General features: G+C 42.2%; 1 protein-coding gene across 1 annotated transcript in view; it reads right to left on the reverse strand.

The window, feature by feature from the left end:
- The window catches only part of WWTR1 (WW domain containing transcription regulator 1), a 123,525-nt gene that overhangs the window by 85,390 nt on the left and 11,552 nt on the right, over positions 1–26,583 (reverse strand). The gene's annotated exons all lie outside the window — the stretch shown is intronic.

Genomic DNA, 26,583 nt, shown 5'->3' on the forward strand with positions numbered 1-26,583 from the left:
GATAACAATGTTTGGTCTGTTCTTCTCTAGTGTTCTTTTTTTACATCAGCACAACTACAACTGCACGGAGTCTCTTTCTGTAGCTGTTAGTTAATCATGACCTTGGATATAGATCATTTCTGCACCCATAAAGCAATGACCTACACTATAGATGAGGTCATAGGATGCTTACATTACTGTACTCTACCCAGACTGCATTATACCTTTTCTTTGTTCATGCCTTTAGCAATGTTAAACAATAACTAACACTTTCAGCAAGTAATGTATGAATCCTAAGATATCAATGGAATAAAATTGTCTAATGTAAAATGGTCTCCTGCTGTACATACACACCCAGGCAAAAACTGAAGAATCTTCTAAAATATAGATGCCAAAGTGACACACAGTCTTTTGCTTTCAGTGGCAGAAAAGATGTTCTGGTAATATTCAATTTTAATGACTTTTTGTATTACAAGTATAGTTTTATGGATACAAAACTTTGGATAAAAGAGATATTAGACAAGATTCTGCTTTCAGTTAACTAGTTCTAATCCCCAACTACAGTATACAGGTGTAGCTGAGCTCAGAATTTGGCCCTTTATCTTTATTACACTGTTGTTGCTGCATTCAAAATGGCTTATAATACTAAGACCAGTTTACCTATATACTGTAATTTTAAAAAAAATGCATGGTAATATAATACAGGGGTTTTGGTTGTAGCCTCTCATTATCTGAAGAAGGGAGTTTGTTTCCATAAGCTTGCAAATAACCTTTTCCCAACTATTAAGTTAGTCTAATAAAAGATAATCACATCTACCCAAAGAACCTGGCCTGCCTGTAATATTATATGCATTAATGTATTAATTACTAAATTTAAGTAGCTGAAATATAGAGGCATTGGTTTTTTTATTTTAAGATACTGCAAAATGTTCCGCTATAAAGTTATGAGTCTGATCTTATGTTTACTAAAGTCCATAATTTTTTTTCCCCATTTACAGGCAGCCCCCACTTAATGCTGTTTTGCTTAGCACTATTTTGTTATTACGCTGGATTTACATTGATATCTGATTCCACTTAGCACTCAGTGAGTTTTGTTATAATGCTCATGGTCACCATCTTGGTTCATTAAAAACTTTCAGTTTCACTTAATGCTATTTCTGCATAATGCTCTTTTTTTGGGAACCAATTAAGAGTGCTAAGCAAGGGTTGCCTGTACTTCAGTGGGAGCACAACTGGATTGAAGTTTCCCCAAATAGAAGTTACGTGTGAGCCTTGGTGATATAAAATATTTCAATAAAAATCAAACGTTTACATGATGGAAAACCAGAGATAAGTGTCTTTTCTTTAATTAATATCTAACAATGGTCTCCGTTTCAGAAAGGACAAAATTCTGAACATAGGCAACTCTATGGTGTGAAGCCACTAGTAACACTATGGTTTTTCTGGACTCCAAAGATAGAGACCTGTACCTATCCTAAGAGCCAACAGCCCAATTGTTCCCTATGATTCCTGCTCCCTTTTTACATCCCCAGGAATTATGCACAGAAAAATTCAAAATTATGCAAAATTACTTTAATTTTTCTTTAACAAATTGAACTAAATTTAACACTATTTGAACCTTCTTAAGAAATATATGAAAGTACTTTGTATTTGTAAAACTATATAAGACTTTGCCCAATTGCCCATCAAGAATGATGGGGGGCTGGGCTGGAGCACTGGTGCCCAGCACCCTGCGCCGCCATCACCTCCCAGGAATGGTTGGGGGGGGGGGGGGGGGGGAAGGGAGGGCTTGCCACCAAACAGCCCATGCTGCCACTCCTGCACATCCAGCTGCATGTAACCCCCCCCCCACTCCATGTCTAGCCCCGTGTGCACCCCCTTCACTCTCTGCTGTTGTGTGTGTGGCCCAACACCCGCCACGTCCACTTAGCTCACACCACTGGAGCCACATCTCGTTCATCATTCTTGATGGGCATTTCTTCTCCAGCCTGACGGCTCCCTCCCCCTGCCTGCCGGCTCCCTCCCCCCGCCTGCCTCCACATCCTCCCCTGGAGCAACTGCAATTGCCTCCATACCTGAGGTAGCAACAGTGGCAGCCCCCCCCCCCCCGCCTGCATCCTTCCCTGGAGCAGTGGGGCTTGCAACCACCTCCTTGCCTGAGATGGCAGCAGCGGTGGAGGCTCCCTCCCCCCTGCCCACCTCCACCTCTTCCCCCAGAGTAGTGGGGCTTCAAACTGCCTCCCTGCCTGAGGCAGCAGCAGCTCTCTCCCTGCCTGAGGGGGCAGAGCTCACACAGCCAATCATCACCAGCCCTCTAAGGGGCACATGCGCAGTTGCTCAAAATTGTGACAGACAGGCAGACAGGCAGAGTGCTTTATTATATTACAATTTTATAACACAGCTTGTAAAGGGGATTGTAAAGAGGTGTGGATGCGAGTGGGGATTTGTGGGCCACCCTCAACCACACACGGTGTACAGCCCCCACCACCAGCAGCTCAGGAGCAGCAGGCAACATATCCTTGGGATGCTCATAGCCATGGCAAGAAGAGCCCCCAATGCCGCATGCCTCTGGCTGAGTCTGCAGGGCCTGCATGTGCTGGCATGGAGCCAGCCTGACCCACTTCAAACCAGACCAGGCTGCCTACGTGCCAACACATGGGGCTTGTGGCACTGCAATCGGGAACCAAGTGCCATCAGGCCAGGCAGGCTCTGTGCCTGTGTGGGGCTTCCAGCACTCCAGCAGGAAGTGGCATGTGGAGGCGTGGAGTCTCATGCCATCAGGCCAGGCAGGCTCTCCACATATGGCTTCCACTGGAGTGAAAGCTCCACATGGAGGCACGGAGCTGGTTGGCTCAGCTCAGTGGCCTACAGCCCACACACCCCCATGCCCACCCCCCCGCCTCCTACAGACAGGAATTCCCCACCACACTTACCCAGCCGTTCAGTTGCACAGCTTTGTGCGTGTGTGGTGTGTGTACGTACACACACACACACACACACACACACACACACACACACACCCCCCTTTAAGTTGGGGAAGGGAAGCCATATAAAAGAGTGTTCACCATCTTGTTGGCTTTATATATATATATATATATATATATATATATATAGAAGCTATTGCTTGGACTCAGTAAATAGGCCACAGATCATTCACATTATGGATTGATTATGAAACATTAAACCCTTCCAAAATTGAGATATCTACATCTATAATTAATGAAATTACATTCTGGCACCCACAGTTAAACAAGGACATTGAGGCATGAAGCTGAGTATTTCCACAGATCAGGTAATTAGATGGGTGATATTTAAAAATTTTAATCAGATGCAAAGTTAGGCCCACAAACTTATAAGTCTTATAGGCCAAGTTCAGACATTCAGGGGCTTTAGAGGGAGGTTAAATCAATTCAAAATGGCTGCCCCATAGCAGATAAGTTGGGGTGGGGGGAGGGCTAGCCAGGAGTCTGGGGATCCAGCAGCTTGGTGGGCATCAGGGGTCTGCTGGGGAATGGGGGGGCGTGCAGGAGTGACCCACGGGGGGGGGACAGATGCAACCCACAAGGGGTATGGGAAGCAGGTGTGATCCACAGATGGGAGGGGCATATGACCCACAAGGGGATGGGGAAGCAGGTGCAATTCATGGGTGTGGGGGTAGATGCAACCTGTGGGTGGGGTGGGGTGGGGTGGGGAAGCAGGCGCATCCAATAGGTGGGGTACAGTGGGGGGGCAGACACAACCCATGGATAGGGTGGGGGTCAGGTGCAATCCACAAGGGGTATGGGGAGCAGGCGCAATACACAAGTGAGGTGGGGGGCAGGCACAACCTGTGGGGGGTCAGGTGATCCCCTCCAGCAAAACTACACCCCCATTCCTCCTGCCTCTCCTCCCCTGGGATTTACTTGCTTAGCTCTGGCAGCAGTGAACACTGATAAAAGCAGCTATACCCAAAGAGGTTTATGGGATGGGGGTTGACAGTGTTGACTGGAGAGGGGTGGGGGACAAAATATACCAGTGCAAGGGAAGAGGGGAATAAAAAGAGCAGCCCTGTGGCCAAGGCCAATGGCTGCATTTTACCACTTCCAAGGCTGTGCAGGGGAAGTGGACAGAAGTTCAATGCACTGGTTTGACCTAAATCAAATTACTCTGATACTACATAGATCCAGGTTTATCTTAAACCAGGTTCTGCCATTTTAAAACCAGTTTGTGTGGGTGAAACTTCTGTTTTGTTGTTACAGGTTTAGACTGATTGGCAGTCACTGAGACCAGGTCTTAAAGTATAAGACTCTCAGCACTGAGACAAGCTGAGTTTAAAACCAGGCAGCCATTTTGAACCCGGTTTAATTTAATTTGACAATATATATATATTAAGAGAGCATTATTAAGAAAAGCAAAAGTAAGACAATGCAGTAAGTTGCCTATGCAGTCTTCTAGGCATGAATTTGACATACCCTGAAATATAATTAAATCTAATACAGAACAAGGAGCCAGCTGAATTTCTACCTCCATCACCTGAAACTGACCAGATGAGAAAGAAACAGAACAGGGCCAAATGCTTGCACTCGCTCTACAGCAGTAGGTGGAATGTTGCTGCCCTGCACTTGAGGAAATTTGATTCTTGAGGAAAGTTGAACAAATTTGATTCTAACTTATTAGACAAACATTTAATTTTTTAATACAACTACTATCAGTTATGCTTGGTTCTCTCTCTTCAGCTGCCTTGCCTGGATGATATTTAAGGCAATAGCAAAATGCCCAGAGGCTTCAATGGATCTTCTGCCAGATGTCTGTCATAAAAGACACACATACAACACACTGAAGACCATCCTCCTCTTTTTTGAGGGAAACAAACTAAATAAAAAACCCCTAACAACTCAACTCCTACCTACCCATCATGCAGCTCTGACATGCATAATAAGTTCCATAGAAAAAGAAAAGAGAATATTCTGTATGCAATGCTATAATATCAGGGCCTCAGTTTTTACTCATTTGTAAACTCTTGTGTAGTAAAAGGGATATTTTTAGCATTTATTAATAATTTTTACTTAAGAAAAGCAACCAGCTCAGAGTAATAAGGCAAATGTAAGTGAGCAAAATTAAAAGCAGGTATTTTCTTTTATTTTCTACCTCCCAGTTTAATGATTTCAGTGAAAAATAAAGTATGAATTTGCAAACAAGGAAACACAAATTCAGTTTACCTCAAAGTTTTTTTCATGATCTTTGTAGAGTTTGTCTTAAAAACGTGAGACTTCAAATGAGTAAACCTCTGACTTTTATTCCCTTTAAGAAAGGCTGTAAAGACAATTCAATTAATTAAATCACAAGAACAGCAACGAATGCTGCTAGAGTTACAAAACTTCATATTTTATTTCAGTGGAGGTACGTTTAATGAAGCCTGAGAACCATCCTTCCTACAACTGTTAGCTTGAGATGTTTAACCTATTTCAAATACAGTGAACAGAGTTATTTTGATCACAAACAGCAATTATTTGAAGCACAAACATGATTGAAAAGAACCTCTTTTATTCATTCTTAAATGTATAGTGTTTAACCTGAAGTATTCTTCATGAGCAACCCTTTCCACTGATGTTTAGGCAACATGATCAATCTCTTTTGGGTCTCACATTTTATCAAGCTCACTACAGAGGCATTTCAAAGACTTTCAATAATAAAGTTTCTTTCTTTCTTATGCCTGTTGATGAAATACTTGCTGGAAAAAAACCCAAACACAACTGACAACAGAAAGACATTAGTGATCCACATTAGTGTGATTGTTCCAAAAAATTCAACAAGGTTTCTTTTTATTCTAAAGTGGCGAGATGCTGACTTTGTCTGCACCATCATCAACTGCAGGCCTGAACTTGCAGTCCTGTCTTTAGCAAAATTATCAGTGAAATAACAGTTTTGCTTACACAAAGAGAGCAAGGTCAAGCTCTGTGTGTGTGCTGAAGAAGAGCGCAGCAGGCATTTGTAAACTTAAACCCATGCTAATATTTTAGTATCGTCAACACCTTGCTTTGTGCAACTGTTTTTACAAAATTTTCCAATTTTCTATTCCGGTCAGGAATAGAAAAAGATAAAAACGAATTCTACTATAACATGGCTCATGTTTGATTGGTTTGCCAGGTAAAATATATATGTGAAACTACTCAATTGACAATACTGCAGTTAAAATATATTCCTTTGGAAGCTATGAAAAATAATCTAGAAATTACACTCACCAGAAAACTGTATATTAAGCGGAGCTGCCATAATGACAACTTTATTATGTACATTTTAATGTAGGAATGCATCCCACAGAAAATAATTTTTACAGTAAAAATAATGGATCAAATACATCAACCTTAGTTATGAGTTTCACCAAAGAAGATACATGTAAAAGCTGAGTAATTCCTTCAAAATCATTGCTAAAATCACCACAAATTAGGTTTTTCTTATTCAACAGGCAAAATTTAAATAGTACTACTACTGCATAATAGGCCTCTGCAAAGTGGCTAGTATTCACTTCTGATACAGCCGATTTGGGGGACAGGGATTTAATTCGGCAATTTGAATCACTGTCCCAAATTGATTTGGCTGAATCACTGAATCAAGCAGGCCCCATTCCCCACCCACTCTCCCAGCCCCATCAATGGCTGCCCCAACTGCCCCAGCATTCTGGCTCATAAAAAAAAAAATGCCCTGCACTCACCGGCTGCTGCCAGGTGTGGGGGGGTGATCCCCGCTGTCCCCCACTGCCCCATACTGGGTGTGGGGCTCTACCACACACCCCCAGAAGCCCTGATGGCCACTGCATCAGCTGGTGAGTGCAGGGCACTTTTTGGGAGTTTTTTTTTTTTTTTTTTTTTTTTTTTTTTTAAAAGAACCGGGAGTTGGGGCCAGGCAGAGCAACTATCAATGGGCCTGGGACCTTGTGGCAGTGCCCCCCATGCAGTGCAGGGCAGCGAGCAGCCTGTGAGTGCAGGGCTTTTTCTTTTTTTTTAAAAGCACTGGGCTGCTGGGGCTGGATAGGGCAGCTGTTGACATGGCTGGGAGAGCGGGTGGGAGTCAGGGGGCACTTAGTGGGGGAGCTGAGGGAGGAGGCAGGGGGATGGGGACTGGCAGGGAACCCCCCCATGATCCCCATCCCCCGCCCCTAGTTACCAGCATGAAGTCCAGATCCAGCTCCATGCAGCAGTGAGTTGAGACTGCCTGAATCTCTGAAGCTCTCTGAATCTTTTCCAAATTGATTTGGAGAGCATCAAATTGGAGACCTTTTTATTGGTCTCCCGATTCTATTCAGATTTGGAGATTCAGCGGCCAAATCAGGCTGAATCTCCTCCAAATTAAAATCAGTACCTGAAACTTCACACAGGCCTACTGCATAATGTCCGTCTCCACAAAGGGTGAAAATAAATAAAAGACATATTCCCAAGTCAATATCTTTTCCTTTAATTACAGGTAATATTAAGCAGGCCCATGTAACCTTCCTTATAAAGAAAACTGCCTAAGCAGTAAGACTGCATATGCTTTGCACTCTTCTTTTTATCTCTATTATCCTCAAAACTGAAAACTTATCATCACTGGTGATATGTAATTAAATTGAGAGCTGGTAATACTATATATCATCTGTGAAATTAGCTCAGTGATTAAAATACAACTGTATTTGGTTTTGGTTTTTTTAAATAAATCACAAAGCATCTCACACAGCTCAGTTCTGAGACTCTCTCAGAAGGTTTGGGAGCTGGGCAACTACTTGGCGTCAACTTAGTTTACTTCATTCAGCTTTTAGGATGAAACATGAATACCTTTTCTAACAATTATCATTTATTTTGAGATAATTAACCAAAGCAGCATTGTAAAATAAAATAACTCACGTATTCCATATACTAATGGGAGCTGCTCGTATTAATGTGTCAATTCAGTAACATCTCTACAATTGTAGGGCCTTGTTTTCCCTTTTTGACAGATTCTATTATGGAACTTGTTTCTGGTCTTTTTTGGTCCCCTTTCCTTCTCCTTCCCCCACCTCCCTCCCTAGCCCCTCCAAGTGGGCCATTACACCATTATTTATTTGTCACATATCTGTAGCATAGTTAGAAATGGAAATGTGGTTAAGTCCCAATTTACTGTGAATGGACAAACCTTGTGCGTGGTGGGCCAATGCCTGCTACATACTGTATTTTGAAAATACCTTGTTTGTTTATAAATTAGGTTTTTGCCTTTGGAGGTAAGTGTTCAAACAGAACATATTAATAAATATGCAAAAACTATGTTCACACAAGCTCAGATTTGGGTGGGCCTACACACTGGACTGTGGCTCACCATGGCTCTGCCTCAGGATATATTTGGAAGCAGTTACAGCTCAAAGTAGGATACCAGTATAGCCATGGTTAGACATCACTATAATGCAGACTACAGCCATGCTGTACTGGTATAGTGCAGACATACAGTTCTCCAAGGGGAAATTCTTTATGACGTATAAACACAAACCACAGGCAGCACAGACTGCTAATTATGCCATGGTGATTTGGGGATGTGGACAGAAGTCTAAAACAAGGTTATTACTGAGAAAGTTTCGTACTTTGTGACCAAGCATAATTGGTCTTAAGTCTGCACAGACTAAATGCATGACTAAAGTATCAACTGTTTAAACAGATCAATTACTTTTGCTTCAGATACCTTTTGATCAAAAAAAAAACTTCATTTTTATTTTCCATGTTTTTCTGTGTTTGAGAGAGAGATACTAGTAATTACCGCAAAATATCAATACCAAGATTCCCCCTTTTTAAGTTTCCTGTACTTAAGCTATTAACATTGCCCCCAACTCACTATTCACTATAATGTTCCTTTTTGTGGCAAGGAGCATATAATCTAAACTGCTGTTCACATGGCAAGATTAATAGATTCGGAAAAAATTATTTATTAATCATACAGAATGATTTTGAACTTCTTTGGGTGGTAAAGGCAACACATTTCTGAAACAGGTGCAGACTAGAAGTTACCACAAAGCATATATTATATATGCAGCATGGTTGTAAAGGCAGAAGTGTAAATCTTTTATCTTTTCTCTGAATTTAACTCTTAATACTCAATTCTCTCTTTATATTGTCACACTGCCCCCGACAAGTGCAGAACGTTAGTGGATATTTTCAGCAGATGCAGGCAGGAAGGTGCAGGCAGACCTGATATTCTATACAGATCTGAAGTGAGTTTTGCCCTCGGAATGAATGCTATTTATAACATATATCTTCCAGTTCATACACAGTAACTAAGTTTTTAAGAGTATTTTTTCTTTTTTTCAGGCTACTAGAAGCAACCAGAACATGCCATTACCAGCTAGACACCTTGTTGCAGTCTATTTCTAAAAATCAAAGCCTCTTTTCATTTTATTTTTATTTTTTTAAAGATGTGCAAGCAAGCAAGCTTCTTAAACTGGTTAGTTTCTACATTTATTATTTTCTGCTATTTAGCCTAAAAACCCTGCAGTCAGAGAATTATTGTTGCTTTGTAACCACTAGTATACTGGTTTGACTGGTGCCATGTTATTTTGCCATTGTCTTCAGTAGGAACTGGTTCAAAATCCATTGTTGGAACTTTTATTAGTTGCACAACTCCACTGAATTCAATGGAACTACTAGTGTAAGAAAAAGTTGGGAGGAGGACTCTGTAACTGATTTTTCCAACCCTCTCCCCCACCAAATACCGCCTGGAGCCGTTGCTCCATGCACACCATCCTAGTTACACTACTGATAATTGTTAAATGTTAATGTAATATAGTAGAGACTGTATAAGAGTATATACACTAGACACATACTTAATGTAATATTTAATTTGTTCACGGTTTGTTTTGAGAGTGTTTGAGATTTTCATTTGAATTTATGGATGAATTCATCATGCATAAATTTTTCTTCATACAAAATTCATCTGATATGCAACACCACTTAAATATCCAACACACACACACACACACGTTGCTTGGTCTTCATAACCTGGTGAGTAATGGTGTCTATTTCTTTGTCAACTCAGGTTGCTTTAGTTTCCTGTTTTTTCTAGGAAAGTGAATCAGGCATTTCTGTTTCTCCAAGATAAAAAAAAACTGAAAACAATATTGTTCTAATAGAGGCCACCCTTACAGGGAGAGGAAATGTACATGACAGAATATCCGCAGCAAGGGATATCCCTTTGGTAAAGCAAACCAGACATTATTCCAAAACTACTCAAATAAATGCAAATATCTAGTTCTACCTACAAGAAAGGTGGTACAAAATGGACATTGAAAAAGCTCCTATATTCATTACTCTCCATTTTATTTACAAAACTACTGATTCTCTTAGCCTTAATGTATAACTTTCCATAAAATTCTCTTTGTAGAGTGAATGAGAAATACGGATGTAATTTCAAAGAGACATATTAAAGTTTCAAAGCAAAATTGATGATTTTGCATGAAACAGTTTAGTCAGGGATGATCCTGCCTTGAGTATGGAGCTGGACACTGTGATCCCATGAGAGTCCCCTCCAGCCATACTTTCCTCTGATCCTATTTTCCCAGAGATTTACTGAACTTCAGTAGTGTAGGGACACAGGTCCTAGAGCACCTGAGGCAAAGCAGAAGTGGTGACTTCTGGTTCTTTATAGCAAAGCTGTCAACAGCAACCACTTTTTTTTTTCCACGCCCTCCCTGCCAAGTCACTGCCCAAAGTGGTTGCCCCCATCACCTCCCCACCCCGAGTTATACCACTGTCACACCCAATACTGCAGTACCAGGTTTAGGCACAAATTTGAATATAAAGTCCACATAAATGCCTCTATATGCCTTCCATTTTAACACAGACATCAGAGGTCTCTTATTTAAGGACAAAAATAATTCTATTTAAAAAACATTTATGGTTACTGAGCTTACCTTGGACAATTCCAGGTCATTCTAGTTTAACTGCTGGACAGTCATAGTTTCTGAACCACATTTGGGGCTTCCTAATTACCAAAATACTAGAAAATTGCCTGTCAAGCATGATGGGGGGGGCAGGGATAGAGACCTGCATACTCCCCTCCACTTCCCGCCTCCCCAGGTCCAGGCCTGCTCCCTCCTTTCCCCACCCACCACTTCAGCCCTGGGCTCATTCTCCCCTGTAACAGGTCAGCCTCCCCAGTGCCATTTTCTATGCCTTACGCGGGGCACCCTGGGAGCCTTCTTTGGAATTCTTCTGTCCCGCCCTGATCTCTCCTGCCACGTCTCGATGGAAATTATTATGCAAGCGGAAGACTGCCTATTATATGGGGTATGTTAAGGTCTATCCTAGGATGGCCTGACCCCTTGTGGGTCCTGTTCTGTAATGGGTGTTTTGGGGCACCCTAGCCTTATGGCAAGCATGGCTCCAACCACCCCTTTACCATGCTCCAAGCCTCGCAGATGGAACTGACATTGTTCGGTCTAGGCCTTGTTACAATGCAGCCTCCTTGTACTACCTGGGCCCTCCGCGGCCATCTCACTCTGCGCCTCCCTGGCACTTGGGCCCTCCGCGGCCCTGTCTCGCTCTGCGCCTCCCTGATGCCAGGGTCCCCATGCTACAGTAGGTCCCCTATGAGGCCTTCTCCATCCCCTAATAGCCTCACCCAAGCCACTGGTGTTATTCAATAATCTCGAGCAAAGCAGCAGGACAGCTTACATGAACTTGTTTTGGGCTTCGGCTCCACACCGTCAGCTACAGTCCTGACTGTGGTGCAGCTGCCGTACCTCAGGGGCTTCCATAGCTTCCTCCCCTTCCTGCCATGGACCACTCCCCAAGCTTCTTCATGGAGCTGATCAGAGGCCCTGCTTCCCCTTTGGCTGCTGCTCCCTTACTGCCACTCAACCCAGGGTTTTTATAGTCCTGCCTCTTCCAGTCAGCTGACTAGCCATCCAGGTTCAGCATTTAACCCCTTCCTCACCAGACCTCTGTGCCCAGAAAGTTCTGGCCTTAAAGGGGCAAACCTGCTTCCTCATAACAGGGTTAGGGTTCCCTGTTACACCCCCTTTTCCCCCATGGTTTTGGGTCCAGTTCCCCCCTGCTGCTTTGGGTGCAGGCCCATGCACCCCCCAAGCCCCTGCCTCCCAGGACTGGGGGTGGGGAAACTTGCATGCAGCAGCAGTGGCCTGTGGCAGCAGACAACCGGCTGTGTGCTGCCTCCCCTCCCCTCTTCCCTGCCACCTCTCCCTTCCTGCCAGCTATCGTTGGAGGGGGGGGGGGGGGGACTCTGCTCCGGCCCCTGGCTCCAAGGAGCAGAGATGGAGGGGCAGGAGCAGGGGAGGCCAGAACCACTGGCCTCGCTCTCCACCCCCCTCCAGCCCCTCTGTCTCTGCTGTCATGGTGGCACTTTGCCATGGAGGGGGGCAAAGCCAGCGTTGCACTGCCAGCACCCCGTGTTGCTGCTGCCTCCAAGAAGCAGGGTTGGGTGGGGGTGCAGGCCAGCACCACTAGCCTCACCCCATCCCCTCAATTCCCACTGTCATGGCGTGGTCTGCCATGCATCTGTGCAGATCACTCTGCCAAACAACCAATCAGAGTGTGAATAATTGTTACTGACAGACAGACAGACTAAGGCTTTTACAATATTAGATTCTGATGTTACATCACAAAATGATATTGCAGGGTGGTCTGAACTTTCACAAGTGTTGTGGCATGCAATGCCCTAATGATACAGTTTTTCTTGTCAAATGCATTGGTGAAATCAGAAGAAAATTCAAGCTTCAAAATGCTTTATACATAACATGTAATATCCTGTTGATGCAGTTTTTGTTACACACATGCTACACTTCCCAGAATTCTGGGAGGTTCAACTGTTGGCAAGTTTTAAGAATAAGGTTAACTACTACTTCATGGATCAGATATGTTAATTGACTTTTATTTTTACTCTACTGAAAATAAGTTTAAGAGGCTTGTAGTTTGAGACCCTAGGAATTATTCTAACTATTATAATATCTTATTTACAACTGCATCAAAAGGAATTAGAAGAATACTGGAAATTAGAGTACGATTTCTTATCACGAGATGAAAGAGGCATTGGAACATCCTTCTAGGAGGAACAGCGAGAGGAAAAACTAAAATGGTTTTAAGATGGAGCTAGATAAATTTAAAAACTGAACATGATATGGTTGCTTGTCAATGAAGGGGCCTGGGCTGGATTACCTGGAGCTCCTCTTGCCCTGTTTTTTATGTTTCCATGAAACAATCACAATAGATACATATTAAATAGTCTACATTACAGTTTTGTAACACAAAGGTTTTTGCAAAGTTGTTTGTTTTACAATGACTCAAACTTCCCACTCCCAAGGTCATTTTTTATGCATTGTTGTAACTTAACAAGGTTGACCAAACTTTCTTACAATTTGTTTACACAGAAAAATAGCTTCTGCTGTTTTGCCAAGTTTTAGCCTGAAATTCATTTTTACGAGCAAGTTATAAAACCCTCAAAATAGGTTATTGTTCATTTGAAGTTTAATGACAGTTCTCACAACACTACAGATGTCACAACTTGAAACCTTGTTCTTTCCCAGGTACTGTCTGTCCTCAGTGCTTTTACAGACTAAAGATGCACAGGAAAAAAGTAAGAGAGAATTAGATAAGGAGAAGCTCCATTTCAAACTGATGGAACTGTTAGTTGAAAACCTACTACTTTTCACTCTGACCTGTTCTTTTTGAAAAGGGAAGCAATGTTTCTTATGACAAAGTACCCCCAGCAGGGGTTTTCAGATAATGTGAAGTGGGGGTGGCAGCCACACGTGGAGCAGGGAAAGGCGGGTAGCGGCAGCCACTGCTCATGCAAGCTTCCCCCCCACCCACCTCCTCCTTTCCCTGCAGCTGACTAGCCAGCAATTCCAGTTCATGGAATTTCCGATTAGTTAAATGCAGGATAGTGGAGATGTTACTGTATACACACAAAATGAGAAAAATTAAAGGGAATTAAATTGAGACACTCAAACTGATTAGCCATCAAGATACTCTGGTTGTCGCCAGTCTCAAGTTCAAAAAGTTGTGACAACTATAATTTTGAGAATTTTAAACTTTTTCTGCTCAAGCTAATATGAGGATCAGTACCATAACCTGCTAAAAGCCAGTGGCCTGCCATTAAACTCTCCACATTCCTGAACTACTGTTTCAACATGTTGTTGGCACACTTCCCACCTGGGTATACCATTCTTCAGAAGCATTAGCTTGATATTCACTCTGGGACCAGAAGAACAGGAACTTTGCACATGAGATTTTACATTTATTTCATTGTCCTTTTACTTAGTGTTCATAAAAGAAAGATATATATGTCAGCAAATATAGTTTCACGTCAGGGGAACTGAAAATACTGTTCAGTAAAAAAAAAAAAACTGTAAAAAGGACTAGGTTGATTCTTCTAGCAGACTAAAATAATGATCGTTTGTAATGAATTCTAACAAACAAAAGGTTGTACACATGCTACAAGACAGCTGCTATTTTTCATGGACTCAGTTCTGTTTTTAGACCCTGAAGAAAGTGAGAAAGACAGTGTGTGTGATTTCATGTGAATACTCCATTTCAAAGAAAATTCTACTTTGAGGAACTTACACTTCACCAGTAAAGACTATAAATGCTAAACATTTTGGGAATCAAAACCCTACTCAGTGTCCCTCAAAACAAAGTTGTTCTGTCTTGGATAAGCTAGAAGCCTAGAAAAAAGAAAACAATAAGCATTCTAACCAGCTCTGAACAAGAATTATCTGACAATGTTCCAAGGTTGGAAGAGAGCAAAGGAGGCCTCAGTGACAAAAGCAACCCATTTATCACATCAACACAGATTTTCAAATCACCAACTAAATCCAAGTATCAGATGAAAGTTCTAGCCAAAAGTGAAGAGTTAAACATCTGCAAAATGGGACAGTTACTAAGCCCATTAACAAACATTTTCTTGGTTTAATGGGTTCTAGTAAATGGAACACTCCTCATTGTTAAAGCTAAAACAGGAGAAAATATATACTTTGAAAACTTACTTTTGTACTTTATATTGTGATGTGCTGAACACCTACAAGTTCAACAGAAGTCCCCAGTGCAATGTAGAAGCTAAAACACTTCTCTGGTTCATTTCCTATAGCCTAAATTTTCAAAAGCAAATAAAGGAGTTTTGGGCACCCAACTTGAGGTATTTTAGAGGCTTCTGATTTTTAACACCTACCCCACAAAAGCTAGGCCCCTTTAAGATTTCTAAAGTTTTCAGTTCCCCCAAAAAGCATTACTTTGATAAGAGTGGCAATTCAGTTTTCAGATTACAGTATCAAGTACTTGTGGATACAGGACATCTAGGAAGAGAGATAATTTTAGAAGTATAATTCAGTGACAGCAGGAAAAAAGGCATATTTTAACATTATTAAATGACAGGACACTGAATGAACTGTTATGCTGGCTCGAAAAAACAAAACAAAAAAAAGCAACACCAAAAAAAGGATCTGAGATAAAAGTTCCTCAAGATAAAACTCAAGATAAAAGCTCCTCCTTAATTCTCAGTGGATAATGGGGAAACAAACTTTTACGCAATTGTAAAACTAGTAAATCATTACAACCATATTAGACATTATAGATTGGAGGACAAAGATCAAGTCCAACCCTTCCGCAAGACTGATGAAAAAGCATCCTATAGCAGTGATTCGCAAACTTTTTGGACTAGAGGCACCCCCCATAATTTCTGAGAATTGAGTAGCACCCAGTTTCAAAAACTAATTTATATATTATAGGGCTTACTTCCTTGCTGAGGGGCCAGGCACTGGGGTGAGGATTGGCCAGACAGGGATAGGCTTGAGCCTGTGCTTATCTGCTTATCTCTTCACACCTCACTTATCTCCTCAAATCATGCAGCACACTTCAAAGGATTTGGCAGCACCTCTGGGTTCCACAGCACCTTAGCTGAGAATCACCAGTCTATGCATTTATTGTGGGTGGACTCATATGCTGGGCCTTTTGGAGGCAGAGTGAAGAGGAGGACCAACTCGAGGAGAGGTACTCTGGAAGCTCTAATATTTCTACTCTTTTCATGCCGTATATGGAGAGAAGATCCGAGAGCAAACACTCTAGAGGAGTGACTTGACATTGGAGGAGAAGCCAATGAAAGAATGAAACCTCAGTGAACCATTAGCTAGAATGGGAAAAGAACTCAGGGAGCAAAGCCGAAAGTCCTTGAAAGGGATTCCTATTTAGGATCCAGGTTGTACAAAGTACCAGTGCATTTTCTGCAAGACCACTAACATCTCACGATCAGGGGGAAAAAATATGATAAATCCACCAGTTCAAGCTTTAAAAATTTTAGTAATTCTTTTTCCCTTCCAATTCTTTCCATGGCAAGGGAAACAGCATGCTGTGCTGGAACCAATACTGTAAATCCTTACTTAGGTGAATACTTCTTACTCATAAGAGTGACTTGAGTCAGTTTGAAACTAATTGCTTAAATAACCATTACTCACTTGAGTAAGGATGGGTGGGATCAAATTCTTTCAGAAAAACAATGGACCTACCCAATTTATTTTGTAATACAACTTTTCCAGCAGTAATGTTTCTTGTACCAGAGAGTTATTCAATTAGCCATTTTGCAATACTTTCATTACACTGTAGGTATGATGAATGAATTTTTAAAACCTATCAAAAGAGCTGCTAAAGTTGTGCCTTACTATTACTCAACTTGTTTTTTTCCACTGGCTTTTAAGATAAACATTCATAAAAAGCATAAGAAAGTCCAGCAACACTATTCAAACAACAAAAAGATCTACAACTGACAGTCTCTTTCAAAACGTATATTTAAAAAAACCCTAGACTACTATTTGAAAAATAGAAATGTTTGTCCAACTATGAAGGACTTTTTTTTTTTAAATTACAAAAAGTCATTTTCACCTAATATCTCAAACTTTCCACATAGCTTTATTTTCCTTTTCCAGACATAAATTAAAAGTAAAATAGGAACAATAACCACAACTCCCCAGGGTGAAAAACATAATATCTTATTGTATGATATTCCTGCTGAGTCAAATGCAAGGGAGACTGTTACATCTGATCACGTCAACAGTTCTTGAACAATACCGTACAAAGACCTCGAGAAGATATAATGACTTTGCAATTTGGATTTTTATACATAACTCTATGTTCCATGGGTCTTGTAAATATATTGGACATTTGTTTACAATTTAAAATTACATGAAATATACATGTGTTCACATGTGGTAGAGAACCTACCACGAGTACCAAAAGCAAGAAATTTCCTGTTTCACTAATTGCCTCTAAGAAATTTCAACAGCCAAACTAACAGCTGACCTACAAAAGATTATTAAAAAAAGATTTGTGTGTAAAACATGCAAATTTAAACAAGGTGTTTTATTATTGCTTTACATTTTAGGAGGCTTTATGTTCTGTTTTTTTTTCCTTTTTACCTGGGAAATATCAGAAATGTGAGTTCTTATGTCTTCCTGAATGAGCTTATGTATTGAATCTTTAACAAATGCTTAAATATGTGCAGGGGTGTAGGTTGTAGCTGTGTTGGTCTAAGGACATAGGCAGACAAGGTTCTTTGGGTGAATCCAATATCTTATTAGACCAACTTAAATAGTTGGAAAAAAAATTTAAGCAAGCTTTCGCGTTTAAAAACCCTTTGTCAGGCTGAGGAAGATTGTGCAGTTGGTGTGTGCTCTTCCTGGACAGAATAAAAAGTAAAGAAGCCAGAGGCTGAGCTGGGCTGCATATAAGATAGGCAGTCAGTGAAGATGTAAACTGAGGAGTCAGTGGGTGAGAGAGACAGGCTGGGTGGGGAGGAGAGGGGGGATAAATAGTGGAGAGGTACCTGGGGAGTCAGATGTCAGGCAGGTTGTGTGTCATAAATCTAATGTCCATATTTAGTCCATGATTTTTAGTATGCAGGAAGATACTAAAAATCATGGACTAAATTTCTGCAAAATGTTAGTCAACTGTTAGACTTAGTAGGTATTTTAAGTACTCTTTTTCTAAACTGCCTAATTAAATAAACTTTGCCTGTGTTTACTCAGCTTTTCATTCTCTTGACTCCTGTGCTGTTATCATTTCACAAATTCTCCAGTTACCACAGAGTCTTTCTGGAGTAGGTCGAATCAAAATTTTTAAAACATGAACAGAGAGAACTTTGCACATCTTCTTTAAAAAGAAAGGCTGCAACTAACGTTTACACGCTATCATGTGGGAGATTCCAAAAATGGGTTCGGGTTAGTTGGGAGATAAATTGATTCAGCACATCTCCAGGACAATCTGGCTGTAAAATAAATCTACCTCTCACCATGATTCCTACAGAAGGATGAAGGCAGAGGAAAGGCCAATGGAACCACAGCTTGCCCTTACCAACAGACCTGCCCCTACAGGTATTCAGCATGGTTGAGTCACACAGTTGTTTATTCAGGTTAACTTCATCATGCATATCTGTTTTCACCCTAGTCTGAGCAGTGAAAAAATATCAACTTGCCAGAAATCATTCTTCCCACCCTTGTTTCCAAGCAGAAACACAGTTCTAGAGCTGTCTGAATAAGGACGCAATAAGATGAGTAAAATGTCAAACACAATTAGGAAACGTAGTGTCAAACACAAATTGGAAATAATAAAGCCTTTTGTAAAGAACTCCCACACAAAATTCTGATCTTGTCAGCTTGAAAATGTTGACCTTTTACTATATTCCCAGACAAAGCTCTACAGTGCTGGCGATACAGTGCAGGCTGTACAATGCAATAGACTCATTTACTACTGCAAAGCCTGCTTTGTTTCAGTTCTCCAATGTCCACTCTAGGTGAATAATAGGACAGGGTTAGATGCCACAGAGGAATGGTCTTGAGAATGTCTATGTAGACTTTCTACCTGGAGTAAGAAACAGTGAAGTCATTCAACAATCAATGTTACATTGGAAACATTTTATCCAACTTGCCTGGTTATTTGGACAATTCAGGGGTCTTTCAATCATATGGGGATTACAGTTCGTTCTAAAGTTTAATAAATACCGTATTTTAGTAACTTTTTTAACAGTGGCTTCCAATTTTGTACCATATACTTACTTAAAAGCATACAAAAACCCATATTGGAGCACATAAACCATAAACTGCATATACAGCCTAAGGCTGTCTTTTATGACTGAGCTCCATGAAGCTGGAAGGGGGACAGTTTACCATCTATACTGTCTGCCCTTTCTCTAGACAAGGACATAGGCTGGTCAGATTTCAGTCTGTTCTAATTTCTGTACTCAAACCCAGCAAGTCCTCTCTCTCCTATTTAATCTATGTAGCCTGTAATGGATTTCACTGAAGTTCCATGAGACAGGGAATCACTACAGGCAACCCCCGCTTAATGCTGTTTTGCTTAGCACTATTTCGCTATAATGTTCATTTTCAATTGATACCTGATTCCACTTAGCGCTCAGCAAGGTTCGGTATAATGCTTGCGGTCACCATCTTGGATGGTCAAATACTTTTGGTTTCACTTAACACTTAGTTTTTTCAGGAACCGATTAAGAGCGCTAAGCAGGGGTTGCCTGTATTTATCCAAAATTATAGATGGGGATCTGAGACACAGAGAAACGAAGGAATGTTTAATACCATATTTATCTGAACCAAGACAAGGTTCAGCCCCCACAACATGCCCCCCTCTTCACCACATCTGCTCCCCCCTGCCACTTACCTACTGGCTCCGATTCCAGCAGGGCTCTGGCCTCACTCCAACCCAGGGCACGGTTGCTCTGGTACCAGCCTGGGCTGGTATCAGTGGCATTGTTGGCAGCAGCTCCAGCCTGGGCTCTGAGGCTTGGCCAAAACAGCTGCCATTGCAACAGCTATCAAACACAGAGGATAGTGGCCAGGTATTAGGATGCACAGCCCCTGGAGAAGGGGCAGGCTGCTTGACTCCCCCGCTGCCTGCCCCTCTGCTGACTGCTGCCCCACTGCAACAGTGTGGGGGAAAAAAATTAAGAAAACCCATCAATGATTAGTTCTATACATGGAAACTTATAACAAATTTATACATTTTCCATGTACAGAATCTAATTATTTGGGGATGGTCTTAAATTCAGAGTCATCTTGAAATTGGGTAAGGTGGACATGCTGAGAGGGATTGGTACAGGAGAGCTGACTCTAGGGAGACTAGAAAAGTGGGGAAGATGAATGGGACACACAGCCTGACTTGGGAATATGTTCCCATTTAATGTATAAAGTTATTTCACTGTTAGAGAATCCAAAACAATAAATCAATCCTCAGAAGAGGTGTTCAAAGAGAGGAGAGCCCTGTCCAAGTTAAGAAGGCACAGGAGGTATTACACTAAGTGATTATTTTATTTTAATGCCATGAGTGCTATTCAATTCCCCAGGCAAATGCATCTTCATTTGTCTCTCTCCTCCCAACCCTTCCTTTTGTTCAGAGTGTAACATGTTGGGAGAAAAAAAAATGCTCTTCAACTGCTGGAGCTATATCTGCCTTAAAAAGCATCACAGGAAAAATAATACTAAAAGTATAATATAATCCTCTTGAGATTTACATTACTGAAGAGTTCATACACTGGGCACAGCCATTTGCATAACACTGGGTCTGGACTTTGATTTAACCAAATACATTGAGGGGGAGAAGAGGGGGATGGGGGAATTACTCTCCCTCTCTGTATAAAATGAGAAAAAAAATAAGCTATGCCACAAGTCTGTAAGTTTAAATTCAGACCACATGACATTTCCTTCTAGTTTAATTGCTTCCATACAATTTATATCTGCTAGTCACGCTAGGCCCCAGAGTACTAAATACGCTTTGTTACAAAGAAATACTTGTCCTATAATAACCTCCATAATCAAAGTAAAGGAATTATGGGTATGACTGAGCAGACTGAGTGAAATAAACAGGTTTTCAACTTCATCCAAAGCATACTTAAAACAGGAAACGAGTCAAGTCTAACCACTGGCTCTTCCATCAGGATGTGAGAGAGAAAACAGTAGAACTGCAAATGACAGACTGTATATTCTCTGCATAGTCAGACACAATTGAAAATAGACACATTTATCAATTGTATGAAGCAGACTGCCAGTGTAGCCTTTTAGTACGCTGTAGAGTTGAGATGTCCAGCTAAAGACTCTTTAGTAGATTTTAAAAGTTCGCAACAATAGCAGCTCACTGACAAGTTATGAAAACAAACTGGTTCATCATTCTTACTCTGAGCAGCAAACCAGTTACAAATGCATCAGTCCTTTACTCAGTTCAAGGAAATATTTTCTTAGCTTGATCCTGAGCAAAAAGTTTAGTTATCTGGATAACTGTTACAAAAACATGTAAAAGACATTTATTCATGTTTACAATCCAAATAATCTATTTACATATATTTCTCCTTCTGAAAACATGCTAGCTGTTATTCATTCTGAACGTTATTTGTAAATACGGCAATCTAATTTCTATCAAAGATAGGTGTCCTCCATTTAATATATAAAAAAACCCCTAGGCTTTAAACCACAGACCAAATGACAATGGTTTAACTAAAGGTGTAATTTTATACTAGTTGTATTAGTTGAGCTATTTATGTGCATAATTAAATCAGTTTACCATGGCATTAAATTTAAAGGTATATACCAAAACAATATAACATTTTTTCCATCAATATAAAGGGTAGCTACTCAGGTGTTTGCTCTGATTTAACGAAATAATTTTAAACCTACATATTAAATCAGTGTAATTTTTGTATAAAACATCCTTAGCGATGGGCTTCTCAAATATTTAATGTAAGAAAACCTTCTCTCTCAACATTTTCAAAGTTTTGCTGCAGTCTTTCTTCCACCTTTGCCAGGACTTCATATGTTCGAAGTCAAAACTTAAGCTTTTAGGCTAAGTTCAGACAGTCAAAAAGCCCAAGGCTGAATTGATTCAATCTTCGCAGGTAAGTCTACGCTGTGTAGATTGAACCAATACGCAAGTGAACTGACATGCACTTCTGATTTTGAAAATGCCTCCTGTGGCCCAGGCCAGAAGCCAGAGGGCTCTAGAGTACACCTCCCGGTCCTGCTGGAACAGACAGCTTGGGCCTAGCCTAGCCCACTGACCTGGCAAAGGGGAGGAAGGGGTTTGCAGTGGAAGTGCAAAGCATTGTGGGATGCTGGGGGACTGAGTTAACTTGAAGCTGGAGGGAATCTGGGACAGAAGTTCAATAAACTGATTTAACCTAAATTAGTTAAGTCTGATATACTACATCTGTCCAGGTTTATTTTAAACCAGTTTCAGCCATTTTGAAAGCAGGTTATGTGCACTGAACTTGTGTTGTGTTACAGATTTGAACTGGGTTTTATACCGGTTTATGTGCAATTTCTGTCCCTAGCCTAAATCCAATTCAGAGAGAAAGTCAAGAGAGGAAATCCAATCATTTCTAGGAAATCCACCATTTCTCTGAAGCAATTCTGTTTCCCCGCTCTGGTCCTTTATTAAACAGAAAGCCTGTTACATGATTTTAGATTTTGAAGGGATAGGTATATCAATTAAAGAAAGGTATCTGGTCTGATTTGAATTTATAAACTGGTGAGATTATTGTCTGGAAATTGCTGTAGCCACTACTCCCTTCTATAGAACCCAAGTTGAGTCATTTTCTTTTTTATCAACCCAGTAAAGGAAAATCTGGTCTTATACCACTGAAAGCCAGGGATCCTGGTTTTCTCTATTTAAAAATCACAAAATCTCTTATTAAAAACCCAAAAATCCACATTTTGCCATGATCAAAATGAAACTCTACTTTATACATAGGTACCAGTTGAACACAATGTTTTATTGATATATTTACCATTTTAAAGCAATTTGGAAACCTACCAGTGCCTCAGTCACTATAATAAAATTAATTAAATAGCTATATATTTTGGCATTTGATTTGGATAGTTTTTATAATGGAAAAATCAGAGCTCCCTTTGCCCCCTTCACTCACCAGGATGTGGGTACAGCTGCAGCTCCCCTCACACCCTCTGCTTTGTGGCACCAAACAGCCCTGATATGATGGTGCTCTTCCCATGCCATTGCCCTTCACTCCCCACCTGCAGCGCCTGGGATCCCCAGACCTGCTGAAGGGGGGCCCCAAGCAGCAAGAATATGGGCCCAGGGGCTGAGGTCTGCAGCCCTGGCTCCCCGTAGAAGTACCTGAGTCCCAGCTGCTGTCCACAGGAGGCGGCAGCTGCTGCAGCAGAGTGGAGCATGGGGCCCAGCTTCCCCTCCACCACGGATGGCATGACCAGAGGCAGAGCCTATGGGGGTGTAAGTGTAGGTTGCCTACTGAGGGCTCAGGTTGGGGAGGCAGGGGAAGAAAAAGATAGATCCCTGCTACTATGCACATTCCTAGGGGTGGGGGGCTCAGCGTGGGGGCATGTGCCACTCAGATTTGTGCACAGGGAACATGTGGGCTGCCTGCCCTGCTGCCCACCCCTGGGTCCTCTGCAGCCCAGTGGGTGGGACCCAGTGTGGGAGGGCAGAGTACAACTGGGCACCACCACTGCATGCCCTGAGCTGTCATAGCAAGGTGCTTTACACACCAGCACCCCCAATGCTGCCAGGCAGGCAGGGAGTGCCTCGCCATGGCAGCACGGGGCTTCCAGCAGTGGCAGCATCAACATTCCCCACCCCACCCGGCACTGTTCTGCTGTGCTGGGTCATACCTGCTGGGCTGCAGAAGCCCAGAGGAAGGGGAGCAGGGTGGGGAGCCCCAAGGCCACACCTACCCCACATAAAGATCGGGGGGGTACATGCCCCCCCCCCCAGTGACTGCACACAGCAGCAGGGACCCAGCCAGCCAGCCCCTCCCCCAGCCTCCCAGATGAGCCATTCACAGCTCTGTCCTGCTCCCTGCCTAGGCCCTGTGGCCATGCATTTCAGCCCCAAGCCCCACACAGTACCCATGCTGGGCAGCTCCTTCTCTCCCTGGGGGGAGATTGAGGCCCCCAACCAGATTTACCTGCAAGAGCTGCTCTCCAGGCTGCACATGGCAGCCCCTGCTCAACCACCCTCCTCCTGCTTCCCCCAGCCCCTTGCATGCTGGAGCCCTGCAAGGGAAACCCACCATTTCCCAGGTTTTTCTCCTTACGAGGAGAAAATTTCTGTTTACCATGGCAAACAGAAAACCCAGATTCTTGCTGAACATCTACCTTAACCACAAATGTGGCATTACGATATTGCAGAACAGAACATGGCTTGCTGCTCCCCAGGTTTTTAAGTTATGGTTTCAAGGACTGGTCTTACTCAAAAATATAATGTAGATTAATTTATCACATTTGAAAACATCAAAAAGCACTTATCCAGTCAAGTTTACATCTCTAGAAATACCTCCAGAGAATCAATTTGATTTTAAAGCATCATTACTTGGATTTGGAAAGGAAACTTTCTATTTCAGTTAATGAGAGATATTATTTATTATGCACATTCCCTTCCCCCCCCTCAATTATAATTATTTTTAATGTTACATTTGGCAGCTATCCCTTATAATATACAAAACAGACATTGTTAAATAGTCCATTTATAATCAGTGTCAGTACATATGATCTGTCACTTCAGCTGCGGCAGCTCTATGGAATCAGTTTACAACCCACTAACTTAGAACCCCAGATTCTGCTCTGTAACCACTTGAATCAAGACCTAAAATAGATACCTATTGGTCAACACAACGTCAAACAGCTCACAGAAGAGCCGTCTAAGAACTCTAATAATCATTTCTGTCCATGCACTGGATTTATGCTACAAGAGTGTGGTCATTATAATTTATTTCTATATCTATATATGTCAAAACAAATGACAGAAAATATTACATGATGTTATATTCCACTAATCTTCTAATCCAAAATGTTTTTTACTCAAATAAAAGTTTGCAAACTGATTAACTAAAGTATGACCAAATATTAGATTAAATAGAAAACAGCTGATACAATTCTGAAGTTTTTAATTCTGGGTAATAATTACAAAACATTATGTTACTAACTGTCATGGCGCCAGGTCCCAGGAGCGGCCGTAATCTCCACTAGTGCCCCCTACTGTGCCAAGTTTCCTTCAAGCACCCTCAAATCTCACCCGCCATGTCTTTGATGTTATGTATTTATAAGGGAGGTTGCCTTTTGTCCCCTTGCACACGGTGCTCTGTGTATTATGACTCGGTGCACCCCAGCCTTATGGGCTATGCATGGCTCCAACCACCCCTTTACCATGCCCCAAGCCTCGCTGATATCCTGGACATTGTTTGGTCTGCCCTCTCTGGCGCTTGGGCTTTCCACAGCCCTTGCCTCGCAACCTTGTGCCTCCCCCCCCCGCACTCTGGCTTGCCTCGCAACCTTGTGCCCCCCCAGGCGCTCCTCAATTGATGCCCCCTTAATCTGGGGCTTCTTTCATTGCCCTCTTTGCCCTGGGGCACTTATCATGCTGCACCCTCTCTGGCACCAGGGTCAGTGCACCCCCAAGTGCTGCGCCCTCTCTGGCGCCGGGGTCCCCACACTACTGTGGAGCCCCTATGAGGCCTCCTCCAAACCCTAATAGCCTTACCCAGTCCTCCGGTTGTAAACAGTAAACAGAAAACTCAAGCTTCTTAGCTACAATATAAATTCAAACCATCTGGCTATAACCACATTCAGGACCGTGACAGGGTTTTCTCCCTCTCTCACACATAACAAGTGCCCAAGTATCCTGGCCTCTTCATTTTCATTGCTCCGGCAGAGTTCCCACCCCTATGGCTGCTGGCAGGGAACTGCCTCCCTGGCCTCAGCCTGGGTTTATATAGGTCAGCTGACCTTCAGCGGTTGCCCCAGCAACCAGCACCTATGCCTCTTTATTACTATTTGGGCTGCCCACTCACTGCTAGGGCTCTCTCTCTGTAGCGGTTTCTACCCTAAGGAGCAGGGCATCTGTGTGCTCTGCAACACACACCTCCCCTCTTATAGGAGCAGAGCACTGAGCTGCTCTGTGACACTAACCCATAGTATGCTTATCTGCTACTTTATATTTAGCTTGAAATTCTGAAAAAAATTTAAACTGAAAATATCTGTCACTACTGTTTGCTAGTAGCCTGAAACAGTAAAGAGATTTGAAAGAGTCCAGAGGAGAGCCATGAGCATGATCAGAGGACAAGAGAACAGGCCTTATGAAGAGCGGCTGCGAGCTATGGGATTCTATGTGAGAAGCGCAGGCTTGGGGGTGACATGGTGGCAGCTTATAAGTACATAAGGGGTGCGCATCAGGATCTGGGGGAACACCTGTTCACCAGAGTGCCCCATGGGATGACAAGGTCAAACAGTCACAAACTCCTGCAAGACCGTTTTAGGCTGGACATAAAAAAAAAAAACTTCTTTACCGTCCAAGTCCCCAAGGCCTGGAACAGACCCCCGACACCTCCCCCCCCCCCCCCAAGAGGTGGTGTAAGCACCTACTCTGGACTCTTTCAAGAAACATTTGGATATCTTGCTGGGATCCTTTGACCCTGGCTGACTTCCTGCCCCTTGGGCACAGGGCTGGACCCAATGATCTTACAAGGTCCCTTCCAGCCCCAATAAAAAATAAATAAAATAAATACAAATAAAATTACCATTAATAATTTTGGATCCACTTCTTTGCCTAATGTTAAATACAAGTTTAGTTAATCTTAATAAAGTCTCATTGATGAAAG

The sequence above is a fragment of the Crocodylus siamensis genome, chromosome 6 (genome assembly GCF_052110815.1).
Source record: "Crocodylus siamensis isolate JL-2025a chromosome 6, ASM5211081v1, whole genome shotgun sequence".
NCBI classification, from domain to species: domain Eukaryota; kingdom Metazoa; phylum Chordata; order Crocodylia; family Crocodylidae; genus Crocodylus; species Crocodylus siamensis.